An 18840-nucleotide genomic window follows, 5' to 3' on the forward strand; every position below is an offset into this window, starting at 1 on the left:
GTTACCTATGCAAGCTGGAGACATATTGCTTGGTTGACCATGGCAATTTGACAGGAGGGTTATGTATGATGGCTCTTTGAATAGGTATTCTTTGGTAAAAGATGGTAGAAAAACCACTCTTGTACATTTGAGTTCTGAAAATGTATTTGATGATCAGTTAAAGTTGGAGGAAAGAAAGAAAGAGATTGAGGAAAAAGAGTAAAAAGAAATACAAGAGTTGAGTGAAAAAAATAGAGAAAAATCAAAGAGAAAAAAATAAGAATGAAAAAAGAGATGAAATTGAAGAAAAAAGGAAGAGAGAGTTATTTGGCTATAGTTAGAGAGGTGAGAAGGTTTTCACAAACATTGATCTTTGTACTTATGTACTATGGAGGATTTTCCGTCTCTAACTATAACAACTTGGCTTTGTCTAGTATTTTTCAATTTCGTTTACAGGAATTTGAAGACGTGTTTTAAGATAAAAAAATATCTCCCATTAGAGGTACTAAACATAAAATAGACTTCATTCCAGGGACTGTCATTCCTTATAAGCAAGCTTATTGAGTCAATCCAACCGAGACAAAAGAAATTCAAAGGCAAGTGGAGGAGCTCATGGAGAAGGGCTATGTACGAGAAAGTTTGAGTCCATGTTCTATACGAGACTTATTGGTGCCAAAGAAAGATGAAACTTGGCGCATATGCATGGATAATAGAGACATCAACAAAATCAGGGTAAAGTATCGACATCCTATTCCTAGGTTAGACGATATGCTTGATTTATTGCTGACGGTGTTAAAATAACACATGCGAAAGCAATTTGGATCTTAGGCACTCTAAGTACATCAATTATAGTGAATTAGCTAGCATGTTCAAAAGCATTAAAATTCAATGAGTTTGAATACTAACCTTTTGTCCCTCAAGTTTCTTTTTCCTCACGAACCGGTTTCGAACCGACACTATTGTCTTCTTCACTATTCTCCGGCCTTAGAATGGGAATGTGGAATTCGGTAAGTGACTAAACTTGGAATGGAATTAGTATATATGAAGAGAGAGTTTGTGAGAGGTTTTTCTCAAGGTTTTTTCCAAAAGCCAACCTTTCATCTACCATGATCACTTTATTTAGAGAGTCATGTTTACATGTTCTTGCAAATTTGAGATCACCAAATTTTGACACTCAAAATTTCACTCAAATGTTTGGGATTATGTGGCAAGCATGCATGCTTGAGTTCACCAAATTTTAACACTCAAAATTCCACTCAAATTTGTGGGGTTTATTTGGCAAGCGTGCAAGTTTGGTTAAACCAAATTTTGATACCTCAAAATTCTACAAACATGGATTTTTCCATTAAATGAAGTCAACATTTTGACTTTCTTCATTTTTATTCAACAATCCATTTGAATTATCAATTTCAAATTAAAGTAATATTAAATGATTAATTAAACTAAATTAATATTTAATATTAATTCAAATGTCAATCTCAATTAATTCCAACACATATTTGATTAAGATATTTAAATCTTATTTAAATATCTCAGATTCTCTCTTTTTTGTTTAATTCGTAAACAAAACAAAAATGCGGTTCAATATATCGTATATATATGTAGCATTCTCCCTAATATGAATTCGAACACTTCGAACTCACTCGTCACACTATTCTATGGTTTAGTCCGATATGAGCTAGTAGAGGGACCTAATGGACTTATAGATCATGGGCTCCAACGATCCAAGATTAACCTGTTAAACTCATTAACCTTGTTAACCAACATTTGCTAACTACTAGGACATTCCACTATAGCCTAGTAGTTGCACTCCTCTCACTATAGATATATTTCTGTCCATTTGATATAACCATGATTAGTAGTCGATCATTCACAGGTTGTTCGTAACTAGAGTTGGGTCAATTTACCGTTTTACCCCTGATGTTACTTTTTGTTCCTTATGTCTCACTGATCCTCTAATGAACAATTGGTTTGTGGTCCAACCAGTAAACCGAATCTCTCTCAGGCCAATGAGAGGGTGGGGCCCCTTGTTCAAGACCTAGAGTCAGTACTTAAGTGAACTACCTCTCTTCTATCCCTAAAAGTGGGTAGGAGTGAATTTCATCTTGCACCCCACGTCCCCAGCCATTTACCCAGTCTTAACCCTGGAATGGGAGGCCTATTGAGTCGGCGAACTTGAGCCACTCTCACCCATGCAAATCTAAGGATAACTCCGAATAAACAGGAGTTTATGGTTAGCTCAGGATTAAGATCGAGTTACCTAGGTCATCGAATGAAAAGAAAATCAGTCTCAACAGTAAACGACATGACAAAGTGTGAGTGATTTTCTTCATGGTCCGATCTTATGCAATACTCATTGCATAGGACGCCCCCACTCACATGTCTCCACATGTACAATTTAGTGATCACATTGTTTATATCATATACAAAAGTGGGCCGCATCCATAGTGTCCCCAGAATAAAGTACTCAACCTTATCCTTATACTATAGATCATTTTGACTATATACTTGAACTTGATCTACTCTTATGTCTCTACATATAGTTCAAGTAATCATACTATAGCCAAAGTGTTCTTAGTTTATTGGATTTAGATTAATGATCGTAAAGTTCACTTTATTCAATAACAATCTTTACTGAATAAATAACAATAATAACTTTATTGAAAATAGAATATGTTTTTGTTTACAAACTATGAGTTTTATGACATAAAACCCAACAATTGCATGATTCGTGTCTATTTATAAAAAATTATTTTGAAATCTTGATATCATCCAATTAGAATACACATAGGAGATGAATGGAAAACAAATTTCAATATTAAGTTTGGATTGTATGAATGACTTGTTATGCCTTTTAGGTTAACTAATGCTCCTAGTACACCTAGACGCTTAATATATAATGTTTTGAGAAAATATATGAGAAAACATGTTGTTGTTTATATTGATGATAATTATAATTTATTTGAAGATTTTGCTCGAGCATGTGAGCATATTAAATTAGTTTTGATTACACATAGAAAAGAGAAATTTAATTTTAATAATTGTAGTTTTTGCATGGAAAAAATTCACTCTCTTGGCTTCATAGTTGGTAAAAGTAGAGTAGCATTAGAAAGAGACAAAGTTAAATTCATTATGGATTTGCCAACACCAAAAAGTGCACGTAAAGTTCAGAGTTTTCATGATCTAACTAACCTATATAAGAGATTTATAAATGATTTTAGAACTATAACTAAACTATTGAATGACTTGGTGAAAAAGAATGTTGTTTTTAAATGGGGAGAAATGTAAGAGAATGCATTCAATTTGCTTAGGAAGAAATTAAGCAATGCATCATTATTTGTTTTGTCTAGCTTTTATAAAACTTTTGAAATTGGATGTGATGCATGTGGTTTGGTCATAAGTGCTGTTTTAATTCAAGATGGAAAGTCGTTAGTGTATTTTAGTGAAAAACTAAATGGGGCAACATTGAAATACCCTACCTATGATAAAGAATTGTTTGTAGTTCATATATTACATGTGCCGCAACACTACTTATGGCTTAGAGAAATTGTGATCCACTTGGATCATGAAAACTTGAAGTATGTGAAGGGTCAAAGTAAACTGAACCGTAGACATGCAAATGGGTGGAATTTATTGAAATATTTTCGTATGTCATCAAGTATAAGCAAGGTAAACATAATATGGTAGCTCATGTGTTATTTAAAAGGTACGATCTCTTTACTTCTCTTACAATAAAAAATTCTTGAACTTGAGCATATTACCGAATTAGATAGAGATGTCCAAGATTTTAGAATTATTTATGCATCTTGTCTTGAAAAAAAAAAAAGCTATGGATGATTATTATTTGTTTCATAAATTTTATGCTTTATATTTCTAAATGCTCTATAAAAGATTTGCTTTTGTTTGCACATGGTGGTGCCTTAATGGAACATCTTAGGATTAATACAGTTTATAAGATGTTGCATAAACAATTCTTTTGGCCGAAGATAAAGCACGATGTCCATAAGTTTTGTAGCAAATGTTTTAAACGCAAAGAAACTAAATGTACACTCATTTGAATGTACCTAACAAACCTTGAACTAATATATCTATGAAATTTGTTCTTGGTTGCATGCTGCTTCATTTTTTTAAGTAGTTTATAAATTTAATACACTTTATGAAACAAAATTTTTCTAATACTTTTGTGAGTGAAGCAGACAAATTTGATCAAAACATTGCAAAAGGAGGTGAAGGAAAAAAATTGTATACTCCTTTGAATGAGGCAGAATTGATCAGAGAGGTGATGATTTTTTTGTATTCGAGGACGAATTCGACTTTCTGATTCGAGGACAAATTCGACTTTCTGATTCAAGGATGAATCCTTTCGAAGAGGGGGAAGATGATAAGATAAGAATTACAGTGTTCCAAATGGACCTATTGCCAAGAAGATTTAAAAAAATGTCGAGAATTCGAACCTAGGCTCAAAAAGCTCAATTGATTTAACTTATTACATTAACCACTCAAGAATAACTATTTTTAATTTCATAAATTAGGTAAGAGTCAAATGGTCAATTTGACTTATTCTTTTGTGGAGATTAAAGGGGATCGGGAATAAATTCCGTCCACAAAGGTCTCGAATAAATCCCGTCCACAAACGTCCTTTGTCGGGAGACTATAAATACCCACAATATGTTATGTAAAATTTAGATTCGTAGATGAATGTAATTCAGATCTCAAATTGAGACGTTTCCCTTAGAAATCCAAGCATCATATTTGTCATTTCTAAGTTTCAAGCAATTCTTGTGGTAGAATTGCACCCGAGCCATTCAATCAAGCTTTGATCAAGTTAGATTGTGGAGTGACTCAATTTAGAATATGGTTCCAAATCTTGCTTCAATCAAGCCTTGATCAAGTTAGATTGTGGAGTGACTCAATTTAGAACAAGGTTCCAAATCTTGTTTCTAGATCTTCGATCGTAAGAGGTTATCTAATTCTAGCCTTATCTCTTGGTTGATCCAAATTTCGTATAAGGAGGTGTTAATTACTTTGATTCAAGAGTTCTTACTAAAACAAAAGCTTGATCGTTGGGCTAAGGATTAGGGGTGCCTTATCATTTACCCCCAACCCCTAAAAAACCAAGCTAAAATGATTTATCAAAGATCATGAATGTTGATTCATCTCTGATAAGATGGGTTTCTTTTTGTACTATAGGAGTCTGTTTTGATCGTTTGGAGTCCGATTCTGGTCAAGATTCCTTTACCAGAGTTACTCAAAGGTCATGGGAGAACAATTTTAGATATTTGGATCATACAAAACTGCTAATAACTGATAAAGAACTATAGGTAATTTTTAAGTTTTGTGGGAGGATTTTGCACATCTTTTGTGAAGGAACCTCAAAGCTAAATGCATCGAAAATTGGATCTCTAGTAGAATCAATAAAGAAAAGAAACTAGTTCCTAACCAACTTTGAACGTGAATATTTCCTTCTGTGAATGTTTGATTAATCCACCACACCCAAATGGTGGTGAGAGTTCTCTTATTTATAATCATTTACAGACTACAGAAATAAGGTAAATTACAAATAATAAGGAAATAGCGATAAAAGGAAAGAATAATAAATGAATACAATATATTTGCATTTAGTAAAAGGGAAAATATGGTAACTGGTAATGTAAGGCAAATATCTAGATATTTGCCTTATAATGAACGGTCAACTATCCTTAACACCCCCCCGCAAGCTGAGCGTCGGATTTGAACGAACATGAAGCTTGGATCTGAAAAATTCAAAGAGAGGTCGAGAAATACTCTTTGTGAAGATGTCAGCAACTTGGAGATGAGAGGGTACATATTGTGTACGAAGTTTGCCAGCGATAACTAGTTCTCGAAGGAAATGATAATCTAGTTCAACATGCTTGGCCCGCTTGTGAGAAACAGGATTAGAGCTCAAAAAAATAGCACTTTTGTTGTCACATAAGAGTAAGGGCTGCTGTGAAATAGGGACCTTGAGGTCATGCAAAAGATGCGTAACCCAAAGAAGTTCAGCAGCAGTTGTGGCAAGAGCACGATACTCAGATTCACAGCTGGAGCGTGATACAGTAGGTTGCTTTTTGGCACTCCAAGAAATGAGATTGTTACCAAGATAAATAGAATAGCCGGATGTAGAACGACGAGTATCGGGACAACCAGCCCAGTCAGCATCCGAATAAGCGACTAGCGTACTAGGAATAGTGGATGGACGAAAGATAAGACCAAAGTGGAGTGTTCCTTTAACATAGCGAAGAATACGTTTGACAGCAAGAAAGTGATCTGCAGTAGGGGCATGTAAGAATTGACTGACAGAATTGACAGCATAGGCAATATCTGGACGCGTGATAGTCAAGTACTGAAGGGCGCCAACAAGAGATCTGTAGAGAGTAGGATCAGAGAAAGGAGAACCATCAGCAGTCAGGTGTTGAGAAACAACCATGGGAGTGTGAACTGGTTTGCTATCGAGCAACTGAGCACGAGTAAGAATATCTCGAGCATATTTTAACTGACTGATAAAGAGACCATCAGAAGTGGGTGAAGCTTCAAGACCAAGAAAGTAACTGAGAGAACCCAAATCTTTGGTAGCAAACTCAGAATTAAGCTTGCGAGTAAAGCTGTTAATAAGAGATGAGTTGTTGCCGGTAACAATAATGTCATCAACATAAAGAAGCAAATAGATAAGGTTAGATTGCTGATGAAAGACAAAAAAGGGACGTGTCAGCGCGACTGCAAGAAAACCCAAGTGTGAGAAGAAATGAGCTAAAACGCTGAAACCAAGCACGAGGAGCTTGCTTTAAGCCATAGAGAGCTTTCTTTAATAGACAAACATGCATAGGAAATCGAGGATCAACATACCCAGGAGGTTGTTCCATATGAACACGTTCAATAAGCGTTCCATTGAGAAAAGCATTCTTGACATCAAGTTGTCGAAGAGGCCATTTATTTGCGACTGCAATAGAAAGCACAACACGGACAGTGGTAGCTTTGACAACCGGACTGAAAGTGTCAGTGTAGTCAAGACCAGGAACCTGAGTATAACCTTTGGCAACGAGACGAGCCTTGAAACGCTCGACGGATCTATCGGGCAAATATTTAGTACGAAACACCCATTTAGAGCCCACGATGTTGGTGTTGGCAGGGCGAGGAACCAAAGTCCAAGTATCATTTTGTTGTAACGCTCGAATTTCTTCATCCATGGCAGCCACCCAAGCAGGATTCTTAGCCGCAGATTTGAATCCTTTTGGCTCAGTGGATGCAAGAAGAGNAGAGAGAAGTCCAGATGAGCCCAACATACCAAGATTTGCTGGATGACGAGTCTTGAATATACCAGCTTTGGCGCGTGTGATCATAGGATGAGTGCCCAAAGAAGAGAAATCAACAGGAGGTTCAATAGAGGTTGAATTAGAAGTCGAGGGTGGTAAAGTGGAACCTGCAAGAGAAGTATCAACCTGCACAGACTCATCTACAAGGTCAGAACAAATATCACACGGGGATGAATTGGATTGAAGAATGTGCGATGATGAAGTGGTAGGGGGGGATGAATCAATATGATGAAAATGTGGTTCCAAGAAATTTGAAATAGGAATAGTGGAAAGAGGTTGGGCTTGGGAGCTAGGGATAGCAGGAAAGTGAGTTTCATCAAATTGAGCATGGCAGGTGATATATAGCTTAGTGGTGGCGGGATCAAGACAGCGGAACCCTTTATGAACAGGACTATAACCCAAAAAAATACAAGGATTGCTGCGGGGAGAAAGCTTGTTAGGCATATAATCATGCAAATAAGGATAAACACGACAACCAAAGGGATGAAAATTGTCATAATGTGGAGTGTAGCCATAAAGGAGTTCAAAGGGTGACTTACCTCCAAGAAGTGGAGGAGGCAACCGGTTGATAATATAAGCTGCAGTGCTGAAGGCGTCAACCCAAAAACGAGGAGAAAGATGAGAGTGAACGAGAAGGGCCAAGCCAGTCTCAGTCACATGACGATGTTTTCTCTCAACACGACCATTTTGAGCAGGTGTATATGGACAAGAGAGTTGATGGTGGATGCCAGAATTACGTAAATGAGTTTTGAAACGAGTACTAGTAAATTCGGTACCACCATCGCTTTGAAATACCTTGATACGAGAAGAATATTGATTTTCCACAAATTTTTGAAATTGAAGAAAAATATCAAAAAAATCAGATTTAAATTTTAAAGGGTAAAACCAAGTGAATCGAGAATAATCATCAATAAAAATAGCATAATAAAGAAAACCCGAATTTGATTTGACGGGAGAAGGACCCCAAAGATCACAATGAATAAGATCTAACACATGAGACGACCTACGTTCATTGCGGGAATAAGGCAATCGATGGCTTTTCGCAAGCTGACAAGTATTACATAATGATAGAGAAGGCAATAAAGACGTAAGAGAAAGATGACCTTTTTTATTTAAAAAAGAAATAACAGAATGATTCACATGACCCAGACGAGCATGCCATAAATCATATGAAGCACGTAAAGATTTGTTTTTAAGGGCTGAAATAAAAGCAGAGTTGCCGCGCTCCAGCACATATAGCCCTCCATCTCTTTTACCGGTTGCCACCACCCTTCCTGTTTGATGATTCTGGATAGTAATAAGATTATTAGTAAATGTAACGGAGAGAGGAAAATCAGACGTTAATTTACTTATGGAAAGAAGATTTTTAGTGAGGTGAGGGACAACCAAGACATCTAATAAGTGAATATTTGGAACAGGAGAAAGAGTACCGATGTGGGTAATGGGTAGGGATGCACCGTTTCCTACAATCACAGAGTCCTTACCCGTGTAATTTTTAGACTGATCTAGAATTGATGGGTCGGCAGTCATATGGGCCGAAGCTCCAGTGTCCAAAAACCAATCAGCAGCATCGGGTCCAGCAATAGAACATGACGTGTTAAAGGCTTCAGCAAGGTGAGCATGAGAAGAATCAGGTCGAACATACCGTTGGTTGCAGCGGTCAGCATAATGGCCCTCTTTGCGGCATATTTGGCAATGAGGTGGTCGACGACCCTGACTTGAGTGGGTTCGTCCTCGATTAGAAGAGTTGTTTTTGTGAGAATAAGAACGACCTCGCTGGTTGGTAAAGGAAGCAGGGTGACTTTCATGAATGCGACCACGATTAGTGGCTATGAATGCTGTAGGAGTGGAGTCAGAGGACTCAAGGGAGCGCTGGAACAACTCAAAACTTTCAGTTTTAGAGACTAGATCTGCAAAACAGGGGATAGGGGTGAGAGCCATCTGAGCAGTAGAAAAAGCTGAAAATTCGGTGCCGAGTCCACGAAGGAACCAGTGCACTTTATCAATGTCCTCGACGGGTCTGCCAATGGCATGAAGTTGGTCACAAATTTTTTTGAAGGCACGGGCATACTCAGCAACAGGTTTTGTGCCACGTTTCATCAACTGCAAGTCATCCTTGAGTCTCAGTTCACGAGCTTTTGACTGATGGCTGAACGTAGTTTCCAACGCAAGCCAAACATCACGTGCAGTAGAGAGACCAACGACAACAGCCATGGCTTCCTCAGTGAGAGAGGAGAGCAGGAGACAGAGAAGTCGTTGATCGGCTGCTTTCCATGCCAAATATTTGGGGTTGAATGTTGAGGAGGTTTCTGGTTCAAAGCGAGGTGGTGGAACCATAGTTCCATCGACATAGCCCAGCATGTCTTGACTCTCAAGAAGAGGGAGAAGTTGGCTTTTCCAAAGAAGATAATTGGAGGAAGAAAGTTTGATGGTGATCATATGGATTAGAGTATTGAAAGGAAGAAGATGATAACAAGATTCGGAAGCCATAGAAAAGAAAGGATCAGGGTTGTTAAACCGAAAGGGCTCTGATACCATGTGAATGTTTGATTAATCCACCACACCCAAATGGTGGTGAGAGTTCTCTTATTTATAATCATTTACAGACTACAGAAATAAGGTAAATTACAAATAATAAGGAAATAGCGATAAAAGGAAAGAATAATAAATGAATACAATATATTTGCATTTAGTAAAAGGGAAAATATGGTAACCGGTAATGTAAGGCAAATATCTAGATATTTGCCTTATAATGAACGGTCAACTATCCTTAACACCTTCCATAGGTGATAAAGCTACATGATAGATTAAAACTCTTCAACTTTAATTGAGAAACCAAGTTAAATAGAGTTACATACAAAAAGATACAAAAAGCCGAATAAATTAGGAAAAATGTGAAATCACCATGGATTCTACGTTATGGAAATTAAATCGAAAAAATCTATGTTGCATAGGCCTCAAAAGTGCATCGGGTCGCAAGATCTAAGAACCACGGCCCGTCTCCCACCCTAACTACCTGCCTCCAACCCCAACCACTAGTCCACAAGTACCACTTTGTAGCGCACGTGACACGTAGCGTGAATCTACGCGTAAGACTCCCCCTATGCACGTGTATGCATGTGACAACGTGTGTCTCTCTTTTTTCGCCTGTTCGACCTTTGTTCAACTATTGTTTGCCCCAATTTTGATACTCACCTTAATTTTACTTGAATTAGGATCTAACATAGAAACATTAAATAGCCATTTTAACTATGTTCAAGTAATACTTGTAGGGATCGCTAAGACGTGCTAACATGCAAGCATATCTTTCCTTAGGTGGTTAGAAAATGTACTATTACAACTTTATAAGGGAAATTTTGGATGAGAATTCAATGTGTGTTAAAAAAATTATGAACATGCCAATAGGCTGAGAATTTAAAGAAGGATGAGAATTTGTGATTTGTGCTCCGAGTAACGGATGGACATTATCTTTATCTTACGGCTGAGCTTGCATAAATGTTTAAAAAATGTAGTACATGCATAAGTGATCGATAGGATTATCTTGTTGAAATTTTTGTCCTAAAGTTTCATAATTAACTATTTAATTTTTAATAATAATTTTTATTATTTTATTTGTAATTGGTACATGTTTGCATTTCTTGAAGTCTTCCCAAGTCTTTTCTGGTCCATACTTCTATATGTTTTGGCATGCATACTATTGTTGTTAGATATACATGTGATTCTAATGTGTAGCCGCCTTCTTGCACCTTCTTTATTGTCTTTCCACTTCATTCTTATCGAGACTGCACAAAGATTATTTTCTGTCAATTTTTCTTTTTTCATACATATTTCTTTTCTCGGAGGAGTTAACAAATCTTTTAGGATGAATGTAGATATTTTTCCTAAAAAACTTCTTTGGTAATGGTGTCTTGACATGTAGTTTCATAAGAACGTACACCACATTTAAAAAAAAAATATAATATCACATGCAAATGAAAATTAACAAAACAACTGGGTGCATGACAACATGCACCACAAGAAAATAACATTTGTCATCCATCACATCCTAATATGCCGTATGTGTAATTAGCCCCCCAAACATGCTGAAATTAGTCTTCCTAATCACATTTAAATACACCTAAACTACCTATAAAAGTTGGCAAACTTTACTTGTGGCATGCTGTCCTAACTTGTGGCATGCAGCCGTTCACGATGACAAAAAGTAAAAAAAAATATATATATATATATATATATATATATATATATATATATATATATATATATATATATATATATATATATATTATTCTAAGGAAAGTAAAGAAAACTACATAAAAACAATTATGTAAGTGCATAAATTTTAAAATAAAATAAAATAAATAAAAAAAATAAACTTGGTTTACTTTGGAGCTTCATATATGTATGTATATATTAAGTTCACCGTCAATGGCGCCAAAAATTTGATTGCTTGTGGATGTATATAATAAAATGATATAAAATTCACAAAAATAAATGTTATACGCTATCACAAGTAGCAAGTATTAAGTAAATTATCGATTCCAAGAGAACCTATCTTTTTTATTACTTTTATTGCTGGAAATTAAATGAGTTTTTGGGCAACGTTCAAATGGGTGTTAGTGATTTTAAACTAATTAAAAAAAAATTAATGCAAAGTGCCACTACAGTCACAAAACAGATTATTTTTTTTGTGGTAGATTTTAGTTCCTTTTATTCCCAAGCTTACCAGGGTCGTGCCTTTCTTTCCATAATCGTTTTTTAATATCTGTTAACAAGGTTCTAGGGAAGAATTATTCTTAACATTTAATTATTTTCAAGTATCCTTGCAATGTAACTAGAGTATTAAAGAAAATTTCATTGTTCCCTCTCTTCTTCGGAATAAGAGAACAATTATGTATATATGTATGTAAATTAGCTAATTAAACACACATGTAAATCATTAACAACAACTTTTTAATAAACTAAAATCACGTTATCAACATACTTAAACTACATAAAACTCTCTCGCCTCCCCTGTAAAGTTTAGCTCTCCATACAAATTGAATTAAACAGTGGAATCCATATCTCAATTATATGAAATAGATAGAATAAGAAAAGAGAGTAAGAAATTAGAGAAATACCAAGCTTTGTTGTTGTTCTTCAATGCAAGTTCCCTTCCTTTGAGCTCTCACGTTCACTTTTTTACCCTAACAATCCTTCTTGATCTTCTTTTCCTTTTGCTGTCATAGCTGCTGGATTAGGGTTCTTCTTCTTTTTTTTCTTTGGTTTCACACCAATTTACAGCTGCTCAGTCTATTCCAATTTTTTGCTTTCCAAATGTGGCTTCCTCTCTTTTTAGGTATCCTTTTTCTTTTATATTGTTTTCCTCTTCCCATTTAGGGCCGAGAAAAGGATAAAATCGTTCACCTAGGATATTTCTAATTGGGTAGTCAATGAACCCCGTGGATCGCTCATGTGGATTAAAATTTCCATGTCATCCTCAAAAGTTTGTTTTCCGAATTGCTTCAACATCATGATCAGCAGTGTTGTTTCCAGATTTACTATAACAACATGGTTCAGCATAAATGTTCTGAAATTTTGTCAAATAACTCAATTAAATGTACAATTAGGCTCGATTCATGCAAATTGATATTCTTTTCATGTTGAACCACAATGAACTATTTCATGCTTACTAATTAAAACAAATGGAGCAAATAATGAGAAAATGGTTTGTATGAGTGCATAATTAACTACAAAAAGACTTGATATAACTCAACTTTTGGAGAGTTATCACCAATCTATGGCTCGTTTAGTAGAAAATCTGATGTTTCATGCTAGAAAAAAACATGTGGATAAAGAAAGTTTTGAATGAAGAGTATAGATGACCATATGACAAACTCATCTACAAAATGGTTGTATACTAACAAACATGAGCGTTTTTGTTTTCATTTCAATATGGTGCGGCTAAGGAAGACTAGTGTCGAGGGGCATGTTAAAATATCATTACTCGCTCAATAGGGTCAAGACCAATAATTATATGAGTTTATTGCCTATATATTTTAAGGAAATGATTTAGGTACTTTAGGAGAATGATTTAGGTATAAGAATAGAGATACCTAAATATTTTTAAAAAATGATTTATGTATTTTGGAAATAAATGATTAGATATTTTAGGAATTAATTGGGTAGCCTCTAAATATCTCTCCACTCTACTAATATTTTCATAGGAGAAATCTCAAAGCAGTCTTGAGCACAACAAAGTGGAGTAGTATTATACAGATTTTCCATATTTTTCTTCTAATCTCTTTCCGATTGGTGTTAATAAAGAGTGTGAGTGTGTCCCACAAAATTGTGTTCAACAAATACATAAATCGAATGTGAAGTTAAAGGAAGAGTGTTCTTAAAAACCTCAAATGTTTTAGATGACATTCCATCTTGATATAGCGCCTTATGATTATTGGAATCATTGTATTATGTGAAGTTAGGTTGATTTGTTAGGGGCTTGAATGTAGGTTCGAGTCGAGAACATTTAGTCTAATAAATCAAAATTTCTAAAGCGAAGTTTATAAGTAAGGGACCTTCCTATTGACACTAAATCATTTTTGTTTTTCTAATGTACGATTGGATGTATCTGTTGTTGTATGGAGGTTTGTTGTTTGTTGTCAGATCTATTAATCATGATAAATAAATATTTTGGACCATGTATGTGCATGTTATGAATTAATGTAATAGACATGGTAAGGATTATAAATTGAATATTTCGAATAACAACCACTAACCGTCACATGAGTGCTTGCTAAAAATTATTTCATGGTAAGGGTTACATGCTGTGTGTATCGAGTAACCAATCAACAATGGTCACTGAGGAGTGATTGCTGAAAAACTCTTTTAGGCAGGTAGATTATACGGGGTGTGTTTCGAGCAATCAATCACTTAGGTCCCTTAATTTTGATTGATGAATTATATGATAGTTTGCATATATGACCTTAATAGGTGTTAAGGATATTTAGTAATAAATTATAGTTTACCATATATATTATATTTGATATTTTATTATAAGGCAAATATCTAGATATTTACCTTATTGTCACACGTATATTTCCATTTATTGTTATTTTCATTTATTACTTTTTTTCGTATCCTTGTAATTTATTTGATTATAAATAAGATAACTTTCACACCATTTAGGTGTGGTGAATTAAACAAACATTCTCATGGTATCGGAGCCTCTAACGACCCTAAAATTTTACCTATTTATTCTAAGGTCATTACTATACCTTGAAATGTGGAATATACATTAAATGGACCATGTTCATAAATGCGACTTACACTCGCCTTTTATTACCTCGTGAAAGAGAAAAGATTACAAGGGGAAAAAAAAACGAATATTATTGAAATAAAGGAAAAGGACCAAAACCGAAATGAATGTTTTAATTCTACCCTATGGTTTATTATACAAATACAACTCATCATATACTAACCTATACTAGTGATGCAAAACGAATTTAATCTAGACTATGAAATGGAAAAACAACTATCCTATGCATGTGCCACGGTCCCAGGGTGTACGATGCCGCCGTCGTTGTCACATGGATGCCTTTCTCTTATCTGCAAAAGTAAAGTAGTATGAGGCTTGAGTATTTCTAGAATACTAAGTAAGTGACCCCCTATCGGGGTTATGCAACAATCACATGCAATAAAATGATGGGACCTATCGTTTCATTTCGTTTTCCCTACGGTGCAGTCCTAACGGGTAATCGTGGATGTGTACCATATACTCTACACACAGCTCATACGTGCAAGTATGGGCTCACCAGCTAGTTCGCACACCGCTGGGCCACTGTCCTTATCCGGTGGGCATATTCTTGGAGCCCCTTATGCTGGGACCCATTAAAACTAGAATCGTCATGGCAGCACTATGCAATGCATAACGATCGTTGTCTTGTCATTGGATGTACGCGTCCGTACCCTCGTGATGGGATGGGAGTATCCCCCCAGATGCATGAACACACATAATGCATGAGGTCCCCCTATTTCTACATTTATCTTTAATGACCATAACCCCCCGTCACATTCCATGTTTCATGTCATTCTCATTTTCAATTCACATTTCATACACATTTCTATCGGGGTTATGATTCCAGGCAGTTTACCGTGTTTCAGTCATACAATTCATGTTGTTCACATTCACGTATTCCATACAAACATGCCATAATCATTCAATGACCACATATCGTCACATGCATAACATATCACATCAAACTAAGCAGCATACATAGCATACATTCACGTTCACATGATTTCATACTTAAGCACATTAAACTAGCATACAATTTAATGACACGTGCAAATTCACTGGCACGTGCAAGCATACAGCAAATAACGCGTAACCTACGATGAGTGAGCCACTTACTTGGTAGGCCTTAGCCGAAGTACTCCTTAAAATATAGCGTAAGCTCCTAGCTCCTCGTGGACGTTCTACGCTCTGTTGGTGGTTGGTTCCTATTTGTTCATTCGTCACTTCCATTAGTATTTCACAAATATAATTAATTCCCAACTCGAATTTGTGAAATACGACCTTACAATGTTCTATTTTACCTTAAACACAGCTGAAACTAAGTCCCGGAGGGTCGGAATGGTGACAAACGGGCTGGAAATAGATTTCCTGAGCCGAATAAGCCGCGGAGCCGAGAAGCTGTCGCCGAGCCGATTGAGCTGCTGGAGCTGCGCTGCAGACGTGCCACATGCCACAATAAGAGAGCGACGCGTGTGCAAGGGTCTCAGGTCAAGGCGCGGGTTATAGGATCGCTCGCGGGTCTCAGGTTGTACGCAGGTGACGGGCCGTTCGCGGGTGATGGGCCGTGCGCGGTGATGGGCCGTTCGCGGGTGAAGGAAAGAAATGCAGGCGGGCTGGCTTATGCGGTTTGGGCCGCAGGAACCGTCAAGATCTGGACCGACATAAGTGAACTGGATTTGGTTCGGGTTGCGGGATCTGGCCCTCGAGTCGGACTTCGTCCTCTTCGCCCGACTGCTTGCACGTTTTTCTGGCGACTTTCTCTCTCCTCGATAACGTCGTCCCAACATCCTTTTTCCCTCTTTTTTTCTCCGTTCCTGAGTCTCTTCTTCACCCTAACCCCGTTTTTGGTACAGATTTCGTTTGTAAGGGCCTCACACTCCCGGATCTGGAGAAGTTCGAAAGTCCGATGTTCCGTCTTCCTTGCCGACAGTGTTCAGCGTAAAGGATTCGTCTAAAATCTACTCCTTATGTGTGTAAAGGGTTACGGGATTACTTTTGTGGTGTAAAATGGAGGTTTTGACGTCGATCTCGTATGGTTCGGCTTCGCCGGAGTTTCGTCGGGGTCCTCTGTTCCTTCTCGTTCTTTCACTGTTTTCGTTCTTTGCAGGTCATTTCGGGGTGGCTGAAGGTCGGGGACGAGTCCTGTGACATCCCAGCCTTCGGCCGCCCTTTGTGGGTCATGTGCGAGCGAAAGTCTCAAACTCGTGGATCAACTCGGGATATTTTTTCCTTTATTTCCTCCTCTCGTTCCCACCTAGCTTCCTCAATTTTGTGGTTACGCCACAGTACCTTAATGAAACCTATGTTTCTGTTATGTAAGGCTTTCACTTCTCGGGCCAGGATTCTAATCAGTTTCTCCTGATAATTTAAATCTTCCTCGATTTCGAGAGGTTTTTAGTCTATTACGTGCGTAGGGTCTGCAATATATTTCCTTAACGTGGACACATGAATTATATCGTGTACGCTTGAGAGTGAAGGTGGTAGAGCTAGTTTGAACTCTTCCTCTTCGAACTCTAGATTCCTACGACTAACGTCAGCGTAGCTCTTTTGCCTACTCTGTGCGGTACGCATTCTTACTCTAATTTTCTGTACTGCCTCATTGGTGATGCGGACCAGCTCAGGTCCTACAAGTTCTCATTCTCCTACTTCGTCCCAGCACAATGGGGATCTACATCGTTTTCCATACAACACTTTAAAGGGTGTCATCCCGATGGTTGCTTGGAAGCTGTTATTATAAGAATTCCATTAAGTGCAGTTTAGTGTCCCAACTCCCTGTGAAATCCATAATGCATGCCCGAAGCATATCTTCCAGGATTTGGTTTAATCGTTCCGTTTGGCCATCCGTTTGTGGGTAGAAGGCGGTGCTAAAGTCGAGGCGGGTACCCATCGCTTTTTGGAGTCCGCACCAAAAGGTCGATGTGAAACACGGATCCCAATCCGACACAATTGACACCGGTACCCCATGCAACCTCACAATTTCCTTCACGTACAGTTGGGCCCAATTGTCTACCATATATGTTGCCTTCCCCGGTAGGAAATGTGCCGACTTTGTCAGACGATCCATGACCACCCAAATAACCGTATAGCCCTTTAATGTTTTGGGTTGGCCTATTATGAAATCCATGACAATGTTTTCCCATTTCCATTTCGGTATACTTAGAGGTTGTAGTAGCCCGGCGGTTTTCTGCCTAGGGGCTTTTACTTGTTGGCACACCAAACACTTACTCACGTATTCCGCGATATCCTTTTTCATACTTCGCCACCAGAAGGGTTGTTTCAAATCTTGATGCATCTTTGTTCCACCTGGATGTATCGAGAAGGGTGAGTTGTGTGCCTCAGTTAAGATTTTCTTCTTCATTTTGCTCATGGGTGGCACAGATAAGCGTCCTTGACATAACAATCCGTCATCTGTTGACTTAGAGAATCCGTCCACTAAGCCTACTTTCAATTGGTCTAGGATTTTGCTTAAGCTTGGATCCCCACGTTGTGAGTCTATGATCCTTTGTCTGAGCGTGGGACATTCTGTCAGTCGGGCTATTTTGGCTGCCACTTCTTCAGTTACTACCGCTATGTCAACCTGTTCGGAATCAGTTCGCACTCGTGGCTCCCTGGTGATGAGGGCTGACGAATGTACTGCTTTTCGACTCAGTGCATCAGCGACTATGTTTGCTTTTCCAAGGTGGCATTGATGTCTATGTCGTAATCTTTTACAAGCTCTGACCATCTACGTTGCCTCATGTTCAATTCTTTTTGTGTGAACAAATATTTTAGGCTTTCATGGTCCGTATAGATTTGGGTCTTTTCGCCATACAGGTAGTGTCACCAAATTTTTAACGCGAACACCACTGCTGTCAACTCTAAATCATGTGTAGGATAGTTTTTCTCATAATCCTTTAGTTGGCGTGATGCATACGCAACAACCTTGCCTTGTTGCATCAGTACACAACCCAACCCCTTTTTGGATGCATCACTGTAAATCACGTATACCACAGAACTCTCTGGAACTGTGAGTACTGAGGCGGATACTAGTCTTTTCTTTAGCTCTTGAAAGCTGGCCTCACAAGTATCGTCTCAAACAAAAGGTACACCCTTTTTTGTCAATTGGGTGAGAGGCATGGCTATTTAGCGAAGTCCTGGACAAATCTTCGATAGTAGCCCGCCAATCCTAAGAAACTTCGTATCTCGGTGACCGTTGTTGGGCGTTTCCATTTCGTGACAGCTTCTATCTTTTTGGGATCTCCAAAGATTTCGTCTTTAGAC

General features: G+C 37.6%; 1 long non-coding RNA gene across 1 annotated transcript; it reads right to left on the reverse strand.

Annotated features, from left to right (window-relative positions):
- Positions 1 to 14609: 14609 nt before the first annotated feature.
- On the reverse strand, positions 14610 to 16915 carry LOC111471380. Its single transcript, XR_002715189.1, has 3 exons — positions 15882 to 16915; positions 15697 to 15785; positions 14610 to 14891 (listed from the first exon to the last, which is right to left on the reverse strand). It is a non-coding gene; the product is annotated as an uncharacterized LOC111471380 (long non-coding RNA).
- Positions 16916 to 18840: the final 1925 nt, after the last annotated feature.

This window comes from Cucurbita maxima, unplaced genomic scaffold (assembly GCF_002738345.1).
Source record: "Cucurbita maxima cultivar Rimu unplaced genomic scaffold, Cmax_1.0 Cma_Scf00051, whole genome shotgun sequence".
In the NCBI taxonomy this organism is placed as follows: Eukaryota; Viridiplantae; Streptophyta; class Magnoliopsida; order Cucurbitales; family Cucurbitaceae; genus Cucurbita; species Cucurbita maxima.